Raw genomic sequence first — 10,000 nt, 5'->3', positions numbered from 1 at the left:
AATTACATTCCAATAACAGTGTTAATTGGTGCTGCAGTGGCATACATACAGCGATTTGATGTAGCGTGCTGTAACAAATCTAAATTTATCTTCATCCTTCAGCCTGTAGAAAGTAAAGAAGGGTAAGGAAGTCTGTTTGTGTGTTTGTGCCTATGACCAGAACACAGGTCTTATTACCTACGACTTCAGAGTTCTACCGATTTTACACAACGGCTGTTCAAAGAAAGCTAGCCACTCTAAAATATTTATATTGCTGACTTCACCTACCAGAAATAGTAGTTCCAACCATGTCAACAAGAAACAAGTGCTAATACCATGCAAGCAAGTTAACAAGATGATGGCCAGGCAATAAAGTACATTTCAAGATGGTTAGGATGGGCACAGTGAACACAGTTTTCTAATCAAAATAACCTTGCAATATCATTGCAGAGCCCAAAGACAGCACGTTATTGTTTTCCACATAATAAAATAAAATGTCTTTCTCAGATATGGGGCATTTCAAAGTCCAGCACTGGACAAGCATTAAGGTCAAGGTCATAGCCATAACTGCTGAAGACGCAATCTACGAAATGCCCATAGGCTTAACTATCTAAATAAAAAAGACTTCTCTGTGGCGCCACCTTGCGTTGTGGAGGACCACAAGCCCTCGACTGCTCTCAGGAGAGTTCAGGTGCCTCATCAGCACATTAGGGGGAGTGGAGGTAACTAGTGGGAGTGGAGGTAACTAGTGGGAGTGGAGGTAACCCACGAGTGGCCCCCTGACGGCCTCGGCAGGCCAACCTAATCAAACAAATCAGCGCATCCCTCCCATGTAGTAATCAAGACACTTCTTGGTGCACACCTCTTCTGCTTGACCTCTGCCACACTCTCTCTTTCCCTCTTCTCTCTCTCTCTCTCTCTCTCTCTCTTTCCATCACTTGCTGTCTTTTCTCCTCCCCCACGTCTCAAATGCATCCTTCTTTTCTTCCTCTCTTCTCCTCCTCCCCTCTCTTCTCCTCCTCCAGGTCTGTCTCCCCTGCTGGGTCTTTGGCTGTTTCTGGAGCTCATCTCCATGGGGGAGACGCAGACATGCACACACACTCTCTGCACTCTCAGCTCAACCCCTGGGACAGGACTTATCTCCTCTGAATGCTAAAAGAAAAGATTGCATTCAACTAAAAAGTCTCTCTGATGCGTGTCTGTATTATTGACACACAAAGTAAATGCACGTGTATATAAAGTGTGTATGCGCACATCAACACAGCGAAATGTATCAGATGCTATTGACAGTTGTTTTTGTCTGTGAACCTCTTAGCCTCTCGGTAACTGTTGGTAAGTACACTCCCCACCCTGACACCAAGACCTGAGTACGGTACATCAAGTTAGCCTGGAGTCTGACAGGGCTGCTCCTTGTCTACCTCTTGCCTTCTCCTCCTTGTTTACTTGGGCTGATACAGAACCTCTGGACCCGCCTCATACCCATACACTGACTCACACACCTCTGTCTCTCTCTCTCTCCCTCTCTCTTTCTCGTCCTTTCTCTCTCTTTCTCTCTCTCTTTCTCTCTCTCTTTCTCTCTCTCTCTCTCTTTCATCCCGCTGCGGTAGACTCCACTCTGTCATTAAGTGTCTCCCCTGACTCCACTGAAGCCTTTGTAATGATGTTTACAACGAGCGGCCCTCCTGCCGTGCGAACACCTACGGAACCCGCAAAGCTGTCGGGCCCCCACCTTGCCATTGTCACCGTTTAACCAAACATCTTTAGGGTTCTTACACGGCGACACCAGATACCCCTGCAAATATGACATTTGTCACACGCGAGGAGGTAAGCAATTGGATCAAGACTCGCTGAGGCTCTCTCTCGCTCTCTCTCTCACGCTTGCGCTGGAAAAAGTGCATGGGCATGTCACTGTGGTGGAATGAGATACACAGAGAGAAAAAATCAACAGAGAAGAATGAGAGGGAGTGAAAGAGCGAGAGGGGGAGAGAGAGAAAGAGAGAGGGAGGAGAGAAAGAGAGAGAGAGGAAAAGAGACGGGCTGAGGGAGAGACAATCTGTGTTCATCTCTCTTTTCCTGGGCTGATTTAACACAAACAACAAACAGGCCTGTGCCTCATGCATACCAGGTGTGCAGATTCGATTATGGGTCTCTTCAAACCAAACACCACTGCTTTCTCTCTCTCTCTCTCTCTCTCTCTCTCTCTCTCTCTCTCTCTCTCTCTCTGAGTGAACAATAAATAAATAAACAAGAAAAGCGGGCCGACTGAGAGAGTTGGGTGGAAAGACGACACTGATTGAGCTTGGGATAAGATCTGACAACGGGAGGGAGAGAAAAAAAGAGAGTGAGAGAGAGAGAGGTGTGTGTGTGTGTGTGTGTGTGTGTGTGTGTGTGTGTGTGTGTGTGTGTGTGTGTGGGTGTGGGTGTGTGTGTGTGTGTGTATGTGGGTGTGTGTGTGTGTGTGTGTGTGTGTGTGTGTGTGTGTGTGTGTGTGTGTGTGTGTGTGTGTGTGTGTGTGTGTGTGTGTGTGTGTGTGTGTCCGAGTAGCTCATCTCTCCATAGTCTTTATTAAGCGTGGGATTAGGTGCACATGGGTGAGAAGGGGCGAGAGTGATACGGGGGCCCAGGGGAGAGGGCTACAGGAAGGGTGAATCCAGGCCATCTCTTTCTCTCCCTCTTTTTTACACACACACACACACACACACACACACACACACACACACACACACACACACACACACACACACACACAGAAAGACCAAACAGACATACAAGCATGCATGAATGAAAACACACAAACACACACAAACACAATCATAGAGGCAGACACTCACACACACACACACACACACGCACTCTCTCTCTCTCTTTCTCTCTCTCTAACTCCCTCTTTCTGGGCCGCCCCAGCCCCAACACGCGGCTCTGAACGTGTCTCTATTCGTCGGTGTTTGAGTCAGACAAAACGCAAAATCAATAATGCTTTTTCTCCTCCATTTCCTCTTTGATGCAACTTCAAAAGGCCAGTGGACAGCTCTCCAGAGGACTCCGCAGACAAGGCAGAACATACAGAGAAATACAAAAAAACAAAACAAAAAAAAAACGCAGAAATAGAATAAAAATGAAAGAAAGATGAAAAAGAAGAAAAAACAACACATCCTGAATAAGAGCACCACACAAACAAAGGAGGAGGGGGGGAGAGCGAAAGAGAGAAAGTCTCCTCCTTCTTTTTGCAGTCTTCTCTCCAATGCCTGCTTAAGTTCTCAGCACTTTACACTTTGTGCCTTTGGAGTGGCGAGGGAGAGAGGGAGTGAGGGAGAGAGAGAAGGAGGGCAGGGGGGGGGGGGGGTACAGGAGTGTCCGAGGGGGGCAGGAGGGGGTGGGCATGCTCATATTTCACCCCGCACACCTGCTCGGCTTTCTGCACCGTGTGCACCAACTTCAGCACTGCCCTCAAGAAAAATTAACCCACAACGCTAGATAAACGACACTATAACTGCACTAGATGCTTACACGCACAAAGACATCCACACACACACACACACACACACACACACACACACACACACACACACACACACACACACACACACACAGAAACACACACACACACACACACACACACACACACACACACACACACACACACACACACACACACACACACACACACACACACATACACACACACACACACACACACACACGTATTTCTCCCTGTCTTTGTTAGGAACGACCGTCCTTTTCTGACAACTAAGTTTGGCCCAGTACGGAGTGAATGAAGCACTTTTTCCACCCTGGCGCAGCGCGCGGCGTAGCGTAGCGCACACTTGGAGAGCAGAGGGAGCGCAGAGAGTGAGGCTGAGATGGATGGTGACACGCTGTGGGGACACGGCTCGGCTGCAAGAGCAGAGGAGAGGAGAGGAGAAGGGTGGAGAGGGGAGGAGAGGAGCGGTTGAAGAGAGGAGAAGAGAGGAGAGGGGTGGAGAGAGAGAGGTTTGCAGCTGGAGCTATGGGACTGTACAGGCTGTCTGAACAGGCCCGCGACCTCTAACCTGCACCCACCACCGCCACCACCAAGCCAGAGAGACTGCCTTCTGGGTCAGACGTGGCCCTGATGTGGGCCTGATCCCCTCTCCCTGGGCCTCCTGTGTCTTTGAAGAGGAAGAGAGGACTTTGTAATCCCCACATGCTCCTAGTCCAGGAGCTACTGCCAGGGCTGCTCTCTCTCTCTCTCTCTCTCTTAAGACTTAATCTCACCCCCTCCCTTAGATGCCTTCTCTCTCTCTGTCTATCTCTCTCTCTCTCTCTCTGTCTTTTTCTGTCCAGAATCCAAATGAAAATAATCTTTCTTTTCCTCCCTTTCTCTTCTAAATTCCAGGGCTGAAAATAATCTCTTATCTCCCTCCTTTTGCTCACTTTTGTTCTCCTTCTCTCCCTCTCTCCCTTTCTCTCTCATGGTTGGTCGGTGGAAAGTGGAAGCTGGTTTGTTCTCGAGGTGCTGCAGGACCGGTGAGCCCCTACGATGGGATGGGGGTGAGAAAGAGAGAGAGAGAGAGAGAGAGAGAGAGAGAGAGAGAGAGAGAGAGAGAGAGAGAGAGAGAAAGGGAGAAAGAGAGGATATTTCAGCAGGCAAGAAATGCAGCCTGACAGCCCAGCACTTCAAAGGGCTCATGTGAATGTGTCCTTAAACACGGAGCGAAAGTTGAAAGAGGAAATTACTCTGAAAGTGAGAAGTATCCACCCAAGGGCTCCAACTCTCCATTATAAAACAGGATGTAAATGAACAACAATAACAACAACAGCAACAACAACAGCGAAATATGCTTATTCTCTTTTCCATTTTAATTGACTTAATTTCACATCATGGAAGCCCAATCTGCATTTAAATTTACCATTCACTACGCAGAAGGATTGATCAAACTGCACAGAGGTGCTATTTGCTTCTATTGGATGAAAATGGGAGAAAGTTGAGGTTTAAATACACTGGCAGATAGTGTGTGTGTGTGTGTATGTGTGTTTATGTGATGTAACCTGTGACAGTAAGAGTAAGCAGGTCGGCCGGGCGGCTGCCAAGACAGGAAAGTAAAAAACGCCCAGCACGGATGTTTGCCAACGCTCCACAATCCTGGCACATAAGCCTGGGCGTGTCTATTGAGCGCATCACTATGGTAACACCGACAGAGTAAGGGCAGTTTTTTTTCTCCATCTTTTCGCCTGTCTTACTTTCTCTCTCTTTCCTTCCCCTTCCTCTCTTTTCACCCCTCCTTACTTTATCTTCTATCCCTTTTCTTTCTCTCCTCCTCTTTTTTCCCTCCCTGGGTTCCCTCTCTCCCAGTCCTGCTTGCTCTACTGCTGTCTCGGCTCAGCAGCTAAATCAAAAATCCATGCCTTCAATGGCCAGTCAATATCTCATTAAGCACTCTCTCTTCACACACTGGCAGGTAATGCGTTTCATAGCACACACACACACACACACACACACACACACACACACACACACACACACACACACACACACACACACACACACATCAAAAACTCTAATAACCTGTGGAAATGGCTCTCACACCCTCCTTCCCCCTTCTTGATCATTACATGGGTGAAAAGTTTTGAACACAGTATGCGTGTGTGTGCATGTGAGTGTGAGTACGTGTGTGTGTGTTTGTGGCGTGTGTGTGTGTGTGTGTGTGTGTGTGTGTGTGTGTGTGTAAAATCCTGGACAGCACCATTCACCTTGTTCTTGCCCTCTGTTTTCCCAAAAGGGATTATAGAGTGGTGGTGACCAACACTCCAGAAATCTCTAGTGGCAGCAGCAGCTACACAGAGTGACCATACACAACCCCTGCCTGCAACCTCAGAGGCAGCTACACATACAGTAGTGACCCCTTGCCTCTGTAAGTGGCCCTCCCTCTCCCCCTACACCCTATAACCCCCATCCGAAAGAGGTTGAAAAGCCCTGTGAATACATATCCTCCTCATCCTGTCTTACCAGACCTTTTATTTTTAACCTTGACTGTTGATTCTATATTCCGCCCTCACCTTAATCTAAGGAGGTTTATCTTGGGTTCTCTGTGTCCTCGGTGCCTAACTGGATATTGGCCAATCTTGTTAACCTCTGCTATGGGAGGTGGGAAAGCCTAGAGAGAGAGCACACAGCATAGCTAAAGTAGCAAAAGCAGCAGACCTGAAAGAGGGATTGTTATCACGCTATGCCGCTGCCGCCTAGTCAAATAATATTTGTTTGTGTGGCCTTGCGGTCGTCTCGTGAACATCAAACTCAAACATAAACATCAGTGCATCAGCCAGATGCAGTGGCAACAGAGCTGCATAGCTCTCTAAAATAAAAAAAAGATAGAAAAAATGTAAAAAAAGACTCCGCATGAAACTGTGAGGCCCCCTGCGTTAGAGCTTCTTTAAAGGTTAATTATGCTATAGATGAAACGCACATTACTATTTTTTCCCTGTGTCTTTCGCACATCAAACGTCTTTCTTTAATTATGTAATTAATATTTGGAGTTTGCATCTTAATTGTGCTGAGTAGGCCAGCTCATTTGCATGGGGTAATGAGAGGGATGCTTCCATTACAGGTAATTAGGTGGTGGTGGGGGAACACTGTGGCTACAGTATGTGTCTGGAGGCTGAGAAGGGGGGAGGGAGTGCTAGGAATGTGTGTGTGTGTGTGTGTGTGTGTGTGTGTGTGTGTGTGTGTGTGTGTGTGTGTGTGTGTGTGTGTGTGTGTGTGTGTGTGTGTGTGTGTGTGTGTGTGTGTGTGTGTGTGTGTGTGCGTCTGTGTGTGTCTGTGTGAATACGTGTGCATAAGAAAATAGTGCAATGTAACCTTCAAGTCCAAGCGAACAACAAAAGATCTATGAATTGCAATTAAATTAATTTATGAACAAGTACAGCATGATGCTGATCATTAAGCTCATTTCCACGGAGCTCCATGAGACCAGACACAAGCCTGAATCCCACCCCACCATTAGCACCACTGTTCTCAGTGTCTCAGGGCCTTGAGGAGTGGAGCTCCGCACCAGCCTACTGTGTGCTTCTGCTGTGCTATATACGGGGGCTTCACAGAAACAGTGTGCAGGAGCGCTTGACTGGTGCCACTGGGAGAGATAGCACAGTCTGCCAGTCCTCTCCATGCAAGGCTATTTTAGGCCCAACAAGTGAGCCTCTCCAAGTCGAGCCAACCCACATACGGATAGAAAGAGAGAGAGAGAGAGAGAGAGAGAGAGAGAGAGAGAGAGAGAGAGAGGGGGGTCAATGGGGGGATCTGTTACACCTGCTCCTGTTCCTGAACTTGCCACGCTCTCATATACTAACACACAGACCTCTCTCCCTCTCACCCATGCACACTACTAGACACAGATGTATTCCCTCTCACACACACCATACAAACCACAAATACATACAGTCAAGTTAAATAAAAAAAACACCAACACACACAAACAAACAAAACACACTTGCACTCACACTCAAAAAATAAACTACCGGGCACACACACACACACACTCAAAAATACCACAGTCACACAGTGTGTAAAGTCCCACAAGCAGCTGAAATTCACAAACACCCTTGCAGCTCAAGAAATGTTCCAGGTTGCCAAAAAACAAAACCACCTTGCAACCAGTAACTGAAAAAAAAGACATATTGCTTTCGACATGGTTTGAAGTGTCTAGAGCCGCGGTACCCTTGTGATCACACATTAAGAACTCTCAAACTGCAGTCTTGCATCACAGTTAACATAGAAACCCTGGCATCATTTACTGGAACCAATCAATGTTGCTCATTAAACACAGACAACACAACATTTTTTTTTTTTTTTTTTTGTGGGGGCAACGGGCATTCATTTCACAAAAACATACACACACACACACACTCACACACACACACACACACACACACACACACATACAGACGGCATTTTTGTAAAAAAATATATACTTTTAATGAAATACATCTACATGCAATGGTGGTAGAAACAGAGCAATGCATATTTAATGGGTCTCATTCATAGCATTTTAACATGCTTGTAAATTCTGGAGGTTAATGTTAATTATTCCTGTAAAGCAAGTAGGCTGAATGGGCTTTTGTGGTTAAAGCAGGTTAATGTGTGCCATTAATGTGAAGGATGCAAATATGTAGGCGGTTAGGATAAGGTCAATATTCTTTGCTAGTGTACGGTATGTAAATGTTGCTCATGCTTGATTGTAAATGCATCTCTGTGCACGTTGCTGACGACAGAGGACAGCGAGGGTGTGAGCTGGAGGCTCTTGCAAGAGCAGACTCTGAGTCACACACACACACACACACACACACACACACACACACACACACACACACACACACACACACACAAATAGAAAGGCTGAGCTTTACGTTAGCTTCAGCATTGCCTTCACAATTGCCGCCACTTCTCAGTTAATGTGATATGACAGTTACTTGCACCCCCCACTGCTGTGTCTCTCTCTGTGTGTGTGTGTGTGTATATATAATGAATGTGCTCATGGATATGTGAGCTTGCTTTGTTAAAAAATGTGCACTTCAGTATATAAGTATGACATCTGTGCATTGAGTGTGTGTGACTACTACTTAACCACTCATGTGTGTGAAGTGAATGTATGAGAGAGAAATATCTGTGTGGATGTATATGCGCATGTCTGTCTGAGCGCAATGAGTTTCTGTATGTTTCCGTGTTTGTGTGTGTTTGCGTGTGTGTGTGTGTGTGTGCATGTGTGTGTGTGAATGTGTATAGTGAACCCACAGGGGGTCTGTGGTGGTGTGTGTTGATGTGGGGGGTTGGAGTCAGCAGGATTAAGCAAGGGGGATCAGCTTGGCCGCCACAACCAGGAGAAGCATGCTGCTCCCATGGCTGTTTGTGTGTTTCCAACCCGACGTCCCAAAAAAATAGGTCAGTGGAACACAACATAGTGCACCAACATCAACCAAAAAGACTCACAGTCACACAGTTAGCCTTTTAGTCCCCTCTCCATCTCACTCCATCATTCTCTCTCCATCTCTGTCTGTCTATCTGTCTCACTCCAGTAGATGACTCTCAATGCAGCCCTCTACAGACTCATGCAGACAGAGAACGCATGTTTGGATCCATACACACACACACACACACACACAAATACACACTCATTCCCATAAACATAAGCATGCAACCAGACGTATCAATCTTTCATAAAAAGCTCCCTCTTCAAAATGGAAAAAAACAAGATTACTACAGACTCCCCCAATCTGCCCCCCCCCCTCACACACACACACACACACACACACACATATCCATACCCTTCCCCCACCAAACACCAACATGCCTCAAACTTTGCCTCTTTATGCCCAGAACACACACAAACACACACACACACACACACACACACACACACACACACACACACACACACACACACACCACCACCTTCCATCAATCTACCCTGTGTCAGGATACAAATATGAATGTCCAAAAAATGATTTAAGGAGGTAAAAAATTCAATGGAGGCTTTATTATTTTATCACCTTATCTCCCAGTGGATGAGGATGAGAAACAGACATCACCAGAGCAAACCGTCTCCCACATTCCCACTCAGTATCCAACATCCCTGAGCACAGCCCTGCCTCTCTCTCTCTCTCTCTCTCTCTCTCTCTCTCTCTCTCTCTCTCTCTCTCTCTCTCTCCTCTCTCTCTCTCTCTGTCTCTCTCTCTGTCTCTCTCTAGTCAGTAGGTAGCAGCTTCTGCCATCCATATGAAACAGCTCTCCACACTTCCACTCAGAGTACAGAGAATGATTGCAACTCATGCAGAAAAAGAGATATTGCAAACGGCTTAATTCCTTGGCAATAAACACATTCACAGACAGTCAGACACAATTCTCAATTCTCCCTTCCTCTCTCTCTCTCTCCCCTCTCACTCTCTTTCACTGTCTCTCTCATTCCCTCTTTCTCTCCCTCGCTCCCACTCTCCCTCCCTCCTTCCCAATCCCTCTCGCGCGCTCCTTCTCACTCTCCTGCACACACTCTTT

The 10,000-nt window shown here is 46.8% G+C and overlaps 1 protein-coding gene across 2 annotated transcripts in view; it reads right to left on the bottom strand.

The window, feature by feature from the left end:
- The window catches only part of roraa (RAR-related orphan receptor A, paralog a), a 264,293-nt gene that overhangs the window by 64,701 nt on the left and 189,592 nt on the right, over positions 1 to 10,000 (bottom strand). The window lies entirely within an intron of this gene.

Source organism: Alosa alosa, chromosome 11, assembly GCF_017589495.1.
Source record: "Alosa alosa isolate M-15738 ecotype Scorff River chromosome 11, AALO_Geno_1.1, whole genome shotgun sequence".
In the NCBI taxonomy this organism is placed as follows: Eukaryota; Metazoa; Chordata; class Actinopteri; order Clupeiformes; family Clupeidae; genus Alosa; species Alosa alosa.
Note: the sequence above shows the minus strand (reverse complement) of the source record. Positions and strands in the feature narration are given on the sequence as shown.